Source organism: Mauremys reevesii, linkage group 6 (genome assembly GCF_016161935.1).
Source record: "Mauremys reevesii isolate NIE-2019 linkage group 6, ASM1616193v1, whole genome shotgun sequence".
NCBI classification, from domain to species: domain Eukaryota; kingdom Metazoa; phylum Chordata; order Testudines; family Geoemydidae; genus Mauremys; species Mauremys reevesii.
The window spans coordinates 92,897,325-92,915,332 of record NC_052628.1 but is presented as its reverse complement, the minus strand read 5'-3'; the positions used below and the strand labels follow the sequence as shown (position 1 = coordinate 92,915,332).

Sequence of the window (18,008 nt, the reverse complement as noted above, 5' to 3'; positions counted from 1 at the left end):
ACTTGAATAAAGTGTTAAAACAATTACAGGAAAAAAGGGTATATTAACAAAAATCAAAATCTTTGTGGATAATTCATAAACAGAAAAAAGAGAGCTAAAGTTGATGTAGCAATGGACTAAAAGTGGCTGTTGAGAAATCATGTTTGCAGAGTTAGAATTATTGTTCTACTGGAATTATTTTTTTTAAAAGTTACCACTGTAGTTTTAAAACTATGACTGAACGATGATTGCTCTATTGTGTACCACTTCAGGGAAACATTACTAAACCCCTCTGGAAAAGAGACCATTAACATGCAAATGAAGAATCCCAATCACCTGAACACTTTTTTTTCCCCCGGACCAAGGTACAGGCAAGATCAAAGGAGAATTTGAGCTGTCAGATTTCAGGAGAGGAAATTAGAAAAATAACTCCAGGTCTAGGAAAGGGGGTGGGTGATTATCAAAGACAATTTAGAATGGCTACTGTATGGGAAAGGATAGAGATCAATTCTGAAGACAGCACACTTCTGTAGGCAGTAATTATTTCTACATGAACACAACCAAAGAATTCCATAGCTAAATGACAAACTCAAGTTAACACCTCCAACTTAGAGGACTCTCAAGGATATATTATATCATTAAACAGACTATGTGTCTGTATGTGTCAGGGAGCTTGGAAGGGAATTTTGTTTATGCAAATGAATCCTGATGCTACGAGAACAGGAGTACTTGTGGCACCTTAGAGGCTAACACATTTATTTGAGCATAAGTTTTCATGGGCTATAGCCCATTTCATCGGGCCCACAAAAACTTATGCTCAAATAAATATGTTAGCCTCTAAGGTGCCACAAGTACTCCTGTTCTTTTTGTGTATACAGACTAATACGGCTGCTACTCTGAAACCTGTCCTGATGCTAAGGAGATCTCTGGACCAAGGAGGCCTGATACCAGGGGGACACTTAACAGACTTGCCAGGCTGCAATGCTAGCAGGAGGAAAAGCCCCTGAGAAACTGACACAAATGTTCCCATCTTTGGCCTATTCTATTATCTGATTTCTCTTTCCTATGACTCTAAGGAGAGTGACTTACCTAGAGAATATTATCCTGTGTGAGACCAGATGTGGTTTTATACCATCTGTTTTTGTTTTTATAGGATTTTTCCTTACTTGTCCCAATAAACTTGGCTTTCCTTAGAATACTTGTGTCTCAGACCATTTTGGAGTGTGTCACAGCAGTCCATTCTCAGAAATCAGAAAGTCTGATTTCTGGCCAGAGACAGAAAGAAGTGAAAAGTATTTGTCAGACACTCAGCCAAAAGTCACATGGTAAAAGACAGCTACCTCCCAAACTCTGACTGTAGTCAATAAGATACAAGAAAAGCCTGGTGACTAGTAGGAGACACAGTATAGGACACCAAAGGTAGGAATCAGATACACTATTTCCTACAAGTACTTTGCTCAGTTTTAGTAGAAATTTAGAAGATAGTTTTTTATCAGGGAGTAAATATGTATGTTAAACACTAGTTCAGGTCAAGTACATATCAGTTACTTCATAGTAAAAACATTATAGGAATGTTGTAATTATCCCCAAATCAAGTATTACTAAGCCAGAGTTAAGGTTCAGAGTTAAGGTTAAATATAAAAGAAATCCATACATGCTCAGTTATGGAATGCACAGTTAAGGTATTCAAACAGCCTTCACTCTGCCCTGTGTGATGCCATGAAATAACCATACAGTTATGGTTAGTACATAAGAGTGCTGTCCTTGATTAGTTGGAACTGATTTCTGAAGACATTCCAGACACACACACACACACACACACACACACACACACTTTTTTTCCCTTCATCACATCACTGTGGGGCTCATTTAAGGTTCTTTTAATGACTTACCTGTGCACTTACTTCCTTGTCATACTACATCTCTAAGCCACTATTTCCCTTCCTACCTTTTGTTTGATTTGTCTATGAAGACTGTAAGCTTATATAGCGACTGTCTTTTGGTACATGTTTGTACAACATACAGTACAATGGGTTCCTTCTCTCAGATGGGGCCTGTAGGTATTACTGCATTGCAAATAAAAATCAAGTAGTCACTGATAGAGAACTGCGCAATTTGATCAGTTAGGCCTTTTTCCCATTGTTATACTCAGTGGTAGTCTTACAATTTTGTTTACAAGTAGTAACATTGTTTCTTATTCTCTTCCTTGTCCTCAGAAGTATAATGTTGTTGTTTCTAGGTATATACACAATTGTTACATAAGATTTTTCAGTGACAAGCATACTGATTGCACTTGATAAATAAAATGATATGTGATAGAATGAGATTTTGGCTGAGTAACATTTCTACCTGTATCAAATATTGATTCTATTTGGTTGTTATTCCAGAGCTACTCCAAATCAAGAGCTAAGTGGAAATTTTTACAAGCTAGTTGTGATTGTTACTAATAATTAATCTGAATAATGTTGTTTGACTCAGTATTTCCAACAAGTCTGAGCAGAGAGGAAACATAAAATAAAAACAAAGCCATGTCCTCCAGCTCCAACACAAAGTGGCTGCTAATTTAAACCCAGATTTCCCTACTGTGGAACACAGAGCTTGCAATGATTGTGGGTAGGTATGTAAGCAATTAGGAGTGAGAGAAAAGAACTGCAGTGTGAGGTAGGGTGCTATGGGTGTGAATTATGTGGGGAGAAAGTGTCTGGCCTGTGGGCATTCTGATTTGTGTGTATTGGGTGAAGTATTCAATTGCATATTGAACATAAGTTGTGCTTGTCTTCTTTTCTGCATCGAGTGCATGAGGAGATTTTCAACAGCATCTGCAAGGGAGATGGGAGCTCCTAATATTACAGAAAAGGAGATTAAAAATGCCTGAGGATGGAAGGGATACATGCAAGGTGGGAAAATGGTAGTTTTAGAAAGAGGTTAGGGAGCATATTGTGTCCCTTTGCATACCTTGCATACATTGTTAGGAGCAAATCTTGGCTCCTCAATCTGGCTGAATAAAAAGAAAGAAAGACAGAGAAAAGTTGTGCGTGCCATGGAACTACGTTGCTCAGTTGCAGTCTGTGCTGTATCATGGAGAAAAGTCAAAAGGAGTGGCAGGGACAAAACCAAAATCACTCGTAAAAATGCCACTTTCCCAAAACTTAATGAAGAGAAAACCAGAATGCCACGTTTGCTAACCTTCCCTCCCCAGCCCACACTTGACATTTCCCAGCTGAATGGTAGCTAATACAGGTTAAGAACAAGATTTTTTTTTGTTCCTTGGTCTTGCACCTTGTGAATGCATTTGTCTCAGCACATAACCCATTTGCTCAAGATATGTATTTATACTTTTAAAAACTTATTTCAAGTTGTAAGGGCACTGTCACTGCTCCCTTTCCACTGACATGGAAGCAGTCCCTGTTGCTGCTACTGATTTATTGCACTACATCTTTGTAATTTGCTCATCAGTTGCCATATTCCACAATTTTTTTAGCTCAAGGGGTACCTATACACACACACTAAGCATAAGGAGGAATACTCACTATGAGTAAAAGCAGTAAGCACTATACATTTGTATTACAACATGATGCAGTGTGGGCCAGAGCCTCCTTTGATATACAGAAGTGTAAGTGCATTAAAGTCAATGAAATTACTCTAGGTTTACACTAGGGTAACAGAGATCAGAATCTGTCTTCTTCCCAGTCTTCCTCAGATACAAATTATAATTGTTTGGGACAAAAACAACACTTCTAATAAGTGAATTCTACTGTTAACCTACATCCTGTTATTAAGTGTTCTCTTCTATTATCTTAACATGGACAATTTTTCAACTGTTCTGATAGGTACACTACTTCATTGTACCTACAGTACCAAATGTAATATATTCATTATGAAATCACTATTAATTATTATTCTACTTAACAGCTTTTTCCCTGCAGAGTACTTCTTGTGAGGCATCCCATAAATAATAAAACAGGGATGTAAACATTACTCTTGAAAGGAACTTCACTCAGTGCCCTCAGGGAAACATCTCCTTATAGAACTTTTATCACAACAGTTCAAAAGAGCTTTTGAGTTGTTTGGAAAAGATCCTGATTTCATTCCATGAACTACCAACTATTAAAAGGCAAACAGAGTATCAAAATAAAAACTCTTAAGTGGACATAACCCCAAACATCCACCCACACACCTCTGCATTTTGTGCGGTTCATACTCCAGATTTGATTTAATATGTCCATCTTCAATCCTGAACAAGGAATGAAGATGAAAATACTTGCAGCTGTGTTTTCTGGGTTAGTATCTGAGAATCATATTTTCCTTTTATAATGGTTAAAAACTAGGCAAGATTTTCAAAGGGTTCCATGCTATGTGTACAGATATCTACACAATGTTTTTATAATGGGATACAAATAAGCAAGTACATATTAGTTATTCTCAGAGTAGGCCAGCTCTGGAAGTTTGCCTTAGAAATGAAGCACAGTTGAAGGGAGGGAGACAGACACACACCACCTTTAGCAAGCAGTGGGAAATTCATGGGAATCTACATGTCCATTCAACCCTTGGTCTTCTTGCAAAATCAGGGAGCAAGGATACCAGTTACTGTCAAATGTAGGGCTAGTTTTTGTGTAGCCCTAGATTGAGGCCATCTCATCATTACACAGAGGCAACATAATAGCCATCAGATAAACAACAATTAAATTGGAGATGGCCCTTTCCCAAGCACTAAAATTCATTTAAAATAAGAAAAATAAGTAAAGTGTTATCTTCAGAGTGTGGCGACATATTAAAACCATGTCTGTGGGGCTCTATCATAGTCAAATTATGCTTGCACAGTTAATCTTCTTGAATAGCAGAATGTGGTTGCAGCTTTTAAGGTAAGTGAACATTTAGATCTCATCACATCTCTTAGCACCACAGGATTCCGAACTTCAAGTGGGAAAAAAAATGCATCCAGATCTCCAATATGTTGCTTAAACTGCTAAGAGGGGAAATACTTGAATTATTTTTCCTCTACTTAAACAAATCAAACAAAAACTTGTTTTCAAACTGATTAACATCCAGAAAGAAGGAACAGTAGGGGAATAAATGGAGGGCACATTTCAATAGCACCATCTCAATTAATGTACCTCTCTACTAAAAGGTTATAAAGAGGGAGAAAACCCACCATAATGGATACTAGCATTTCAGTGATTTACCAGGGACTCTCTTGACTAGTATTTATATTCATGAAAGAATACACAGCAAGCCAAATTTGATCCAGTTGAAGTCAAAGGGAAATCTCCCATTAACTTTGCTGGAATAATAGTTGGTCTCATCTGTGCTGACAAGCAAGAATGATCGTTTTATCGTAATACTGTGCTGAAAAATGTTTCATTCTACTTTTATGCATAGATTACATGATAATCTGCAGTTGTGCTTCTGCCATGATAACATTTAGAAACCAGTGTACTGTCTTCAAAATATATTATTCATATATATATATAGTCAGCTGGTTGGGGGAAAAAAACCCCAAACATATGTATGATAAGACACGGTTATTTGCCACAGTACCAATGCTAACACCATGGCCAACAAGGGACTTCATATCTACCAGTACAGATTGTATCAAAGTAATCTACAGTGGTCTAGCAATGTCACCTTTATCTCTCAAACACGTTAATATCATAGGTCCATGTTGCCTGAAGTCTTATTCTTAAAAGTGAAAATGCTTTCAATAAGCAAACAAATATGTAGAGAAATACGTCTTTTTTGTGTGTGTTTATGCTTATATTTTTGGTACACATGTAGGTATAAATACATACAGAATAACCTATATATTAAATGGGGAGTGGTAGGGACCTCTTTGTTAAGGTAGCCTTCTTTGAAGACATTAAACTTCCTGCTGCAAGCTACAGAGATATTTGGCAAGGGAACAGTCCTGGGGTAACAAAGATGCCTTTTATGTCTCCATGAAAATCCACTTAGATTTGTCTCAGTTAAGGAAAAAAATAGCATGAGATCGTGTAAGTAAAGACTGTATTGTAATACATACAAAGGTGGAGACGGAATTAAATTTGCATGTGAGACCTTAAATCCCGGAGCTCTCGATGCCGCAACTTAAAAAGCAATATTTTAATGTAGTGTTTATGTTTTATATATGAAAACTTCATTAGTAATTGTTAAAGTTGAAAGCATGTATCAATGGAGCGTTAACACAAAGGATATGTATTACAGTTTCCTTAGAGTAGTTTTCACCCCAAAAAAGCTCAGGTGTGAAAGTCTAAAAATGACCAGTTAAAGAATTCAACCACTTCATTCATCCCCTATATTTCTTTGTTAATTATCATTGTCCCCAGGCAATTGGCTTTACAAGTAGAGGGGTATAGAGTAGATTTTTAAAAAAAAAGTTAAATTCCCTAAAACCTTTCTAAAAATATGTATGTGGTAATGGACTATTGATTCATAGCTTCCTTAGCTGGATGTGCTCGTTCCAAAACTTATCTTGGTAAAACTCCTTTACCACACCATCATCTAATATATGCATTAACCATACACACCCAAACTATTATTGAGAGAATAGAATTGTAACCATCTTAGGACTCATCATAAAGACACAGAAATAAAGATCCTGTCTTCTCAGAATCCTCAGACTCTCTCATATTATTGTATGCGATTGTCTTTAACATACCACTTCATTTCGTTCATTAAACCAATCCAAAATAGTTAACATTTTATCCAGTTTCTTAAACAAAGCTTATTTAAAACCCTAGTGACTTTCAATTAATAAACTATCCCTTTTAAAATAAAGTATTCTACAACAATTCTCCCAAATCTTGTATAAACACGGTTATAAACTATATCATTATTATAGAGTACACTAATTTGAGAGGTTTGTAAAATGTAATCCTAGGCCTCTCCTGCAAAGGGACTGCCAACTGTGCAAAGTTATACGTTCACTAGTGACTAAATGACACCACAAATTTATTTAGCTGATTATCTGGAAACATTTTTAATCCTGAAAGCAAAAGGACAGATGATCCCATATCCACTGAATCATTATCTACAAATTCAAAGTTACAAAGAGATAGGGGTGAATTTATGGAGGAGTCAAAATCTGAGATAAGACTGATTTAGGTGTATTTAATGGCGGAAAGCATTCTCAAACAGGGCTTCTTGGTAGGGGATTAGACTAGATGACCCTTGCAGTCCCTTCTAACCCTATGGTTCTACAATTCTATGATTAAACTAAATTATTTTTATTAGAGCTGTTTATTACATAATGCTTCTTATGATATCACTGCTCCTCTCTCTTCCCCCCGCCCAGAGTTCAGCGATGATTAGAGCTGACTGGAAGATGACAATTTTGTTTTGCACTATTTAAAGGTTTTGAACTTTGTTTTCATTTCACAGAATTGTGTCAAAACCTTCATTTTCATATTGAAACCTGAGCTTTTTGATTCAGGAAGGTACGTATCACTCCATAACCTGGTTCTTAAGGGACAGGCCTGGAATGTGGGAAACCTATGTTAAGTTCCTAGTCTGATTCAGAGCACTTTTTGGTCCTTAGTCACTGCATCAGAACAGAGACACTGGACCCTGCATCTCATCTCTCAGATCACAAGCCAGTGCCCTAATCACCAGGCTATAGAACCTGAGTGACTCATGCCCGCTCTCCACCCTTCCTTATGAAAACTTGGTTGAAATTGATACAGCACCATGAAAAAATTTGGTTTTGATGAAACAGCACAATTCAATGAAATTTTAATTACTCAGAAATGATCCAACCAGCTCTAATGGTGATATAGGTATAACATAAGTATTTGTTTAGGGGTTCATCTAACTGTATTGGTGTAATTTAAGTCAGTTGAATTATACTACAATGGAATTATTCTTGTTTAATATCAGTGTGAAATCAGGCCCAGCTACCAGAACACTAAAGCATCCTATGATGCATAAATCAGTCCCATGATGACAGAGTACATGAACTACCCACCCCCCCAGGACAAGCCTATGGTACAAGCATTATTATATTGGACAAAAATATAGTCCATCTAGTGTAGAGGTGGTTCCTACAAGTAGACCGAACTGGATTTAAAAGGCCACAGTGTCAAGATGCAGTATAGCTGCTTAAAGCTACATTGAAAGAACACTTTGAACAGTCCGGTAATCCTATTACGTAGCACATGCACAGCAGGAGAATATTAATAATGAAGATGCTACAGATTAAGGTAGAGTAATAGTGACAGCATTTAAAGAAACAAAAAGCCTAAAAGAATGCTGCCAACTTTTGGACAGCCTGATGCTACAGGAACACATCACTGAGCTGAGCTGTACTTCAGTGCCCACTGAAATAAAAAAGCATTCTTTCTACTAGTGTTCTTTGTGTGAAGTCTTCTTCTGACTTCATGGATGGGAGACAGAATTTTCTAATGCCCAAGGAGTCTAAAATAGAAGATTTTGGAGAAATGCAGAGAGGTTGGAAGGCATCATCTGCAGGAAAAACCTTTTATACATGTTAAAAAGAAAAAGACAATTTCCCATATTTCAGTAAAAATGAACAACAAATCAATCTACTTCATCCATCTGCCCCAGAATTTTGGCTATACTGATTTTTTAAAAAAAGTTAGTACAGCCCTGTGGATATTCTTATTGTTTGATTCAGTGGGAACTGCAATGAAAGCTCAATGTGAGACTCTGAAATGCAGCATTTCAAAATGACTACCACATGCAGAGCAGCTGTTGTAATATTTCTATTTCCTCTGCCATTAGTCTAGAAACAGTAGAACTCCTGCTGACAGTCTTATCAGAAATGTGGACAAGCTAAAGGAAAGATCAAGATCACCTTTGGTAAAAACAAGATGAACATCTCTGTACTTTAATGTAGATGTTCAGCACTGCTTTGTATAGCTTGATAGAAAATGACTCATATGAAATGCAAGTGAAGGTTTGGTCCTTGGATGACAACTTCTATTTTCTACCCTCTATAAAATTTGTGGTATAAACACAAGTTTGCGTAAATATTCCTCCAGTGAGGGGAAGACTATCACAGGAGATGTAAAGGAGCCATGTTTAGAAATATAGGTTGGATAGGAGGAGATTTGTTTATCTGCAAGACTACCCCCAGGTCATATAAAAGATTTAGGAAAATTAACTGTATACTTATTTGATTTAACCATTTTTTTTAAATGGAATAATCTGCATTAAGGGTAGATGTACATATGACTCCCATAACTATAAAATCTGAGAATATCAAAGATTACTAAATGTATCTTTCTGTGAAATAGAGATGTATTATTGCCCTATTTCACAACTGGAGGCTTGGGATTTTTAGTGGAACCTCAAGGAAATGGACACCCAGCTCCCAGAGAAAGTCCCTACCTCTTAGGCCCTTTTGAAAATTCCAACTAATGGGCTAGGAGATGTGAGTGACTTGCCCACAGTCACACAGGAAGTCTGTGGCACAGCCAGGAAGTGAACCCAGATATCCTGGGTCCCGATCCAGTGGTTTACCCAAGAGACCATTCTTAGCTAATCAACGATGCAAAGTCTGTCACAAGTCCTGTAAATTTGGTGATCACCGTTTGGTTCCTTAGGACCTAATTTGTTGTTTTATTGAACTTTGTATATAGTCATTTACAAGCCCAAGACGTGGGACAATATCATACAGCCCCCACAGATTTCTGCTCCAACTGCATGGATAACTTTGGGATACCAACTACCCCTTTTCCATGGTAATAACAGTTTGATTGTTTTCCCCTCCCCCTTTTCTTCCTTTGCAGGCAAAAAGAATCCTGTTAATTCATCCACCAATGACACTACACCATAGCGGTCTCTGATACCAAGTGAGAAGTAGCTGCTCAGATATGCAATCATGCAAGGCAACAACTGATCCACATGAGTTTTTTAAACCTGCAGTTGTGAGAACAGAAAACTTCTGCTTATCTTTTTATCAGGTTTTCACTTCAGCTGGTGGTTTTAAGTCGGAAAAATTCAGCTAAAGTTTTTGGAGATGAAGTTATGGTCAGAATTGTTTCTTCTAAATCACTTATTCCAAATAGAAATGATCTGAGATGCAGCATACCTAGGCTTAGAAGGATTAGATGTTTATTGGTAAAGACTGGTAAACGTCAATTTCACCACACACACAAACCAACAAAAAATAATTCCACTGAAATTAATTAAAATTTATAGATCAGAGAAAAATGCTGCTTGAGAACTTAGTTTGACGTAAGGATATTTGTATATTTTCATCTGATGTTAATATTTTTTGTAACAATTATAGAACATTAACTTTCAAATTTCAGCATTTACAGTCATTAAATTATCTGCTCACCCCATAATTTCCAACAACTATGAACATTTAAATAAAAATAAGTGTTTAAAATACTGATATCTACCAAAATTATAAAAATTAAGTTCTGCCAAATATAGCTGTCCTGCACAGTCTTCCATACGTTTACTTATCCTCATTCTCCAGGTAGTGACATGCCAATAGATGTTATGTTTTACCATAATTCCCAAAAACATTGCCTCTAAAACTTCTCTCTGCATGAAGTGTCACAATGCCATGCACTGTGAGGTCATCAGTGAAAGCTTCAAGCTGATGGACTCTAAGAACTACTTATTTGTCAATTACTAAAGGCCAGGTTGAGAGTCCCTTCCCCACACTAGGGAGCAATTACTCACATGAGTAATCCAGTGATCGTGCAAGCAGTCCCATCACAGTCAATGTGAGTAATCTCACAATCTGGGCCTTTGTCTACCATTCAGTGACTATGCAAACGATGATCCTGGTCTGAATAGACCAAAGAAACTCTCTTATCCTGATACCTCAGGCTACAACAAGCAAATCATACACCACCAAGAGTATCCCAGCATCCCCTTTATTATTTTCTCTGAATCAATCACTGGTTTTTAAACTGTATGCACTGCAAGGCAAATATATATATAATTGCATGTCTTGGAATCACAGTGAGAAACACTACTGTTACTAGTTGACATGTATAACTTCCCGTGCTCATATCCTGTGGACTCAAAGTTCCCTGAACATATATGTCCCAATTCTTATTGTTAAGAATAAGAATTCTTTCAGAATGGCAGAGACATCCTATATGCTAGATTAGTAGCCACTGTACATCTTTTGATTATGCAGGAATACTGAACTCAGAACATGCATGTCAGCCTAATTATTCTATGTTTCAATTCTGTTCATAAAGAAATGGGTACTTTTTTCTGCACAGAGTTTAAAAGTTACAGTTTTGTATGAAAGAGAAGCAATAGGTTTTATTCCTGACCCAAAGGGCAGCTCAGTGTGCAGAACAGAATATGCACTAATATAGTATCTCAGTGCCTCTAACTACTGTGAGCAGATTTGAAGATCTCAGAAGGGCAACATCCTATTCACAAGTTGATAAGAAGCAAAACCAGTGTTCAGGTGATGAGGGAAGCAGGCTAAGTCATACACCAACCACGGGACATAAAACACAGAAGCCTGAAAGCTATTAGTGCTAGTTCTTAAAGATATGCTCATATCATCTATGGGAGAGGGACGGGGAAAAATGCAATACTTAGGCATACCACCTTATCACCACACACTTTTTTTTGTTTTGATTATCAGAAACATCGGATTTTTACGAAGGGAAGAGAGATTTCCTATTTATGTAAGTGTTTATACATGGTATGTATGAGTTTTATTGCAAGTGACTTTTTGTCCTGGAGTTAGTTCTTAAGACAGAGCCCTATTCCTGTCCCCTAAGAACCCTGGAAAGAAATACTTGCATGCATTGTTTGAGACACCATCTATGGCGTTCATTTGTAATCACACTAATGTGTCAAAAAAAGTTTCAATCATTGGCTGAAAAATCAGTGGGACTGCTGTGCTCATGTGGAACCCTACTGAAGCCAGAGGGGTTTCACAAAGGAAGCAATACAACACACTGGGGTCTAAGGTATTACCCAACGTGAGCAAGGCATCTGCCCCTCTTAAAAATCGGGAAGAAAAGGAGTTAACAATATTAACAGTTTGCAAAATAGGTCATACAAGTACCATTTATGTTGCCTAATCTGTGAGAAAGTTCCAAAATTGTGTCTATGCTATAATTATTTCACTGTAAATACCTATACATTACAGACTATTTTCAATCAATAAAAGCCTTTACTACAAACACGTACAGTGTCTGTCTTTTAAAAGGAAGGTTGTTCTTGGTCATTGCATTTAAGGGCTACCAATTGAAGAACAAATCCAGCCCTCATCTGTGCAAATAGGAAAGGCTTGAATGCAGGGCACTACTAAGATTTCCGTGGTGGGCTAGAATTCCTGGAGCCTGGGCAGGGAGTCCATAAACCCTGTGTAGCCCACAGAACACATCTGTGCACAAGCTTCCTGTCATGCAATGTGGCTGAGGGTTTGAAGGTTGGGAGGGATTTAAGGAGGGGCAAGTTATGTAGATCCATATGGTCATTTTCCCTGCACAAGGCTGTGTCAAGCTGCAATGGCAGATGCAGAATAGGTTAACTAGAACTGTGCAGTCTAGCAGGAAGTTTCTTTCTCCACTAAATTCCCACATTCCTCACTGGTATGTAGACCCTTATCTCTATCCTGGTGCACAGCCCAGATACAATGTCCTAAGGGCTAGACTGACATTTTACAATCTGTCCTGAGTGAGGGACAGCATATAGTTGTGCTGCTCTAGGAACACAGCAGGAACAAATTTGTGACTGTATTCATTACTGAATTCTTCCTTGCTCTAAGAGAGGAAAAGAAATGAGCACCCTTTTCCTCTCACTGCTTCCTTTCTCCTCCAGCTTCCTACCATTTTCTCCCCAGCTGTGGGGGAGGGTGGCTAATGATCCATTGGCAGCTGCTCCCCCCTTTGTGACCCATGACATGTATATTTTACCCCCCTGGTACTCCCCTGTGCAGGTACCTAGACTGACTCACAACTGAGTTCTAAGTCCCTATTAGCAGTTAAATATAGGTTTCAAACTCAAAATGAGATGTTTCCATCTGAAGAATTGCTCATATAGCACATGTAATGTGTGCTGTAGTATATTGTTAAATTCTACAGATGGGCAGCTGTGGGCCTTTAACTAGTATCTAAGCAGAATGTGTTTTAAATGTATGAATATAGCCAGTGTCTTCCATTGTTATCTGCTCTAATTTTCCTCCATAAATCATCTTCTTTTATTGCCTCTTCAATTGCCAAGTCATGACCTCGTGTATTGTAACCTTTTCTTTTAGCCCTTTATAACCCTAAATGATTTGCACAGATCATCTTTAATTGACATCTCAGTGTGACATCAGCAAATGGCGAGAAAATATACTGTAAGAACAATGCAATATCCTGGCCACTCCATTTATAACATTTCAGACAACTATTCGAGGCACTGGGAATTATTTTTTTTAAACAAACAAAACTAAAAACAACAAAAAACACCATGTATTTGGTAGCGTTTGACTGTTGAGATTACTTGGAATTTGCCTAGCAAAGAATTCAGGCCATATTTTTAATCAACAACAAAACTCAAGTCTACATATAAAGCTTGATGCCAATCTTTAAGTTTCTGCATACACGCAGAAGGAGCTATATCTGCTATATTACCCCAAGACCCTGTGCTAGGCTCTGCACTCCTTCTCAGTGGGGCCTAAGGGATGCAGAGCATATAAGAACATTCAGAATTTTCAGAGTAACAGGGCTTCATGAACTCTGCTGCTCCTGTGTGTATATGAGAACAGCACTGATTTAGACAGGCACAAAAAATAATTTAGACAAAAACAGTAAATGAAATGGGGATACTCTCTCTTTTAATAAGCCATTGTTATTTAATTAAAGGCCCATGTTATGATCAAAACAGGTCCACAGACAGCTGTACTCAGTAGCATGGATGGGCTGTGGAAGAAACTGTGTCTAATTCAATCAAGCCAGAGGGCAGTGGCTGTGACATTACTTCCCCCACCATTTTTCTAAGGAACAAAGAAAAAATTAGGGGGATGTAATGGATCCTCCCAATTTCCCTTCTCTCCCGCCAGACAAAAGTTATGGTTTTTAAAAACCATGCATTTCCAGGGAGGATTTTTTTAAATTGTTTGCTGTATTAAGCCACCTTATTTAAAGAAACAACAAAAAACAACGGGGTGGTGGTGCAGGGGGGAAACTCAGCAAGACGATGTTAAAGCAATTGTAACGGCCTAAGAATTTCATCATGCTGTATGAGATGTAACATTGTTCACTGCTCTGTGACCTTGCAACAGCAAGTAGCAACAGGGTAGCTAAACTGTGTACCCAACACTTGGAGCACTGCTTTGAAAATATAAGGGAAGTTGAGCAAGATAAGACAGAGTCCTTCAGCCTTAGTTCTGAATTTCCTTGCTCAGTGAGTTTGTCAAACCTTTAACATTATTCTAAAGAATGTTCTTTGTGCTTTAACATCCATCATGAATTGGCTTCTTTAAGTCATGCCAGGGTTACTCTGGCCTTAAGCAACCTCAAGCTCAGCAAAGCCCCAAAGTGGCTTATTACCACTTTTTATCCATCTTCCCACAGTGCGGCTGTGGATATGGCCCCACATCTCCTAAGAATATTTATTATGCTAACTACTTGTGAAAAACAGGATAATGTTGTTATTTCTACTTCAGTAAGGTCTCATTCAGGCCAAGGCCATTCTGCAGGGCACCATATAAATACATAGTGAAAAACTGAAGCAAGTCTGTGTTAATTATGCTAGCTGCACATCTCCAATGCAATTACATTTTAAAGTATCTGTAAAACCAAAGGGAGAGAAACATCTATACAAAATTAAGAGTTGAGCCAAACCATTTTAGTGCATTGCAAAATGTCTTCAAGTCTTGTACCGCCATCTTAACATACCTTCAATTCACTTTTGAAAGTTACAACTTCTGGAATAGCATTGATCTTCAGAGCTAATACGATATTACATACAGGAACACCACAGAAGTAGCTAACTGGCTGATGCCATGGAAAGCACCACCAAGGCCACATGCGGTTTGTTTTAATTTCCCATTGAAATCAGTGCTCAGAAAACTTGCAGTATCAAGCCCCAAAGGATTATTATAAAGTTAAAGTGGTCTCCTGGTGTTATGAACAGTCTGCTATAAAGTACCAGCAGCCTAATGAACAAGTTGAGTATTTTAATACCTCTCTCTATATAAAATGTCCACTAAAAACAGGAATTGGAAAATTATTTCTTTAACAGAGTCACAATTTGAAAGTTATGTCAGAAAAGTGCTCTGTAATTCCTAAATGAGATCAATGCATTGATTATTCATAGACAAGGTAAACAAATAGTATGTTAGTACTTAATAGTATCAGAAAAAGTTTGCAGCCCAACACAAGGATTGTTTATTAAAATACCTATAGTAGTCTTCTTTTATACATCAGTTCTTCAATATAACCAGAACTTGAGTCCAACCTATTTGTAAACTTGCAAGTTTTCTTAAATTGTTCACTGATAAAACAAAAGATTCAAAAGAAGGTCTTATGAAACGAGTATTAAGTTTCTGTATGAATGAAAATCATAAGGCAAAAGTGTACATTACTACTTATCAGAAATGGTGTTTATAAAACAAACAAATGAACTCCGTCTTGCAATTTCTGTTTCAAAGTCTTAGTACTACTGAGAAGCTTGAACCCAGAATCTACCTTATCGCTACAGAGCTTGCTAAACTGTTTAAATAGAATATGTGAGAGCAGCTTTGAGCTTAAATTTAATGCATAGTATTATTTATCTTAATATGTTATCTGATATCACAAGCACAGATCTAAAATCCTAAAAACAGTAATTGTATATCAGTGTCAAATTTTGTTTTTAAGACTGCACATGTGCACTGCATATTTTTGAGACTGAACATCTGTGTTCACAATTTCTCCAACTGTATGTCCAAACTTACTGCGCACACGTTTCTAGTTGCACATCTAACTAATCACTTGTACATGGAATTTTCATAATTGCACAAGCATGTGTGTGGATGTAATTACCTATGTCTATTTTAAAAAATTATATATAAAATCAGATGCTTAAATGTATACCCAATACTAACATGGTTTTCTTTTCTTCTTAGCTAATTCCCTCCATTTTACCGCTAAGAATTATTTTATGAAGATCATCATATACCTGTGATTTCCTAATGTAAACACAGGAAGGTGAAAGACATGTAAAATTATATTGACATCACCCATCCACGTTAAGTTGTTAGTGAATTATCACACATTTATAAAATAGCAAGCAATGATATCACAAAGAATTGGTGCACAATAGGGATTATTGAACGTGTGTGGCAGCCACAGTATATAGATATTAATACATTCAAACTTAAACTGGATATGTTTCTTTTGCATAACTTTTACTGATCTTGTTGAAAGTTAGTAACAGCTAAATTGAATACGATGGATATTCAACGTAAACCAATTACTTTTACTAGCAAATTAATTGCGTGTTATTGCTGGAAAACTATCTGAACAATTATTTTGCATTATTCCCATTCCAAAAAGCTCTTTGTTCAGCATAGCCTGTTTTGCCACATGTTTCAAAGAGATTTTTGTTGACCATAATAATAGTATTTTTGATCAACAAGCTAGAAAATTACAAGTACATGAGCATGCTTATGAAGGCACAATCTTCTGGGAAGTTACCGTTTCACATCCCTTGGTTAGTAAATAAGGGCTAGATTGTGCCACAAGGATACTGCCCATAGTAGATTGTAGAACATTGTTGCACAGCCCTGGCAGCAACCCAAGGACAAAATTGTGGACCAGGCAGGTACATTACCCTTCCTGGTCACCCCTTACTTTGAGAGCAAGTCATTTACTGCAAACATAGCAGCAGCAAATTGCTACCATTCCTGTTCTCCAGTGTTTTGAGGGGGCAAAGTCAAGACTAACAATTTCCTGCCCATCTGCCACATGGGACAATAGTAGGCATACAGCATTTGCTTAGTACAGCTAGTAAAAAACCAAAAACCAAACACTTTCAGCAATGCCCAAAAGTGTCACTGGAACATATGAGTTTTGATAAAAAGATTCCTCAGAGCAGGATGGAATTTCTGGTCATTTTCTGTGGTCAACCCCCGCAGGCAAATGAGAGAACTCCATCCCCCCTACAGGAATAGCCAATAGCCTGGTGATTAGGGCACTCATACTCAAATCCCCAATCTATCTGATCATTTTCATTCTGCAATGGAACAAAACCAGAATTTCAATGCCTTGACATTTTTCACAGAACAGAGTGTTGTCTTCCATCCAGCCCTAGTGCTTACCCCTGTGCACCTGGAACCAAGGCCCAGTAGTGCCCCCGGGAGGATTTTTACTCTTTCCTATGTCCATGAAGATACTCAAATGAAGGAATGCCTAGCCTTAAATTGTACTTTTATTGATGGTGGTGTTTAAGAGCTACCATCAACTCCTGTAGGCCTTGCCTGAGGATCTATCATATTTCTACTTCCTGGTGGCTATGTCAATACTTTCCTTTAGAAACATGTGTTCTTCCCTTTAGAAAACATGCACATTGCTCAGCAGTTACTTTACACTGAAATCTTTGTCTGAGGGGGACCTTTAAGGGTGCATTAGAGGCTTCAGTCAAGGGAAAGATGACTTTTTTTTTTAAATAAAAACAAGTCACATCTCATGTATGCCCTTGAGAATCCTTTCTTGATCTCTCAGATCTAGGACTTTAACTACAACAGTGCTTCCTACTAGGGATATTTCACTTTTACTAATCAAAGGGGAATCAGTAGGTTTTCAACAGGCCATTTTTGACAACATGCTGCAAAGCTTTTGCAATCCACCTTTCCCCCCCAAAAAAACCCACCAAAAACCACCAACAACAAAAAACTATTTCCCCCCTTACTTGCATCAGATGGGAAGCCAAGTAGCCTGAGGTTAATCCTTCACTTTGTTCACTAACATCTCTCTCAGTAATCTCATGGAAATCAACTGCTGCTCAGCATGAATAAAGATGGTGGAATCTTTCCTTGAATAATTCTTGATCTGCAGATTATCTATGAACAGTTTCTTATTTGCAAATTGCCAATAAATCCACAATATTGC

The 18,008-nt window shown here is 37.5% G+C and overlaps 1 long non-coding RNA gene across 8 annotated transcripts in view; it reads left to right on the top strand.

The window, feature by feature from the left end:
• LOC120407442 overlaps positions 1-18,008 on the top strand; it is a 93,476-nt gene that overhangs the window by 44,382 nt on the left and 31,086 nt on the right. For 2 of the 8 annotated variants that reach the window (XR_005599975.1, XR_005599972.1), the window contains 2 exons: positions 8,716-8,793; positions 9,726-9,960. This is a non-coding gene — a long non-coding RNA (uncharacterized LOC120407442). Of the gene's footprint in view, positions 1-7,356; positions 7,413-8,715; positions 8,794-9,725; positions 9,967-11,563; positions 11,624-18,008 lie in introns of those variants that run through there. The other 6 variants (XR_005599971.1, XR_005599974.1, XR_005599969.1 and 3 more) reach the window with 5 other exon arrangements.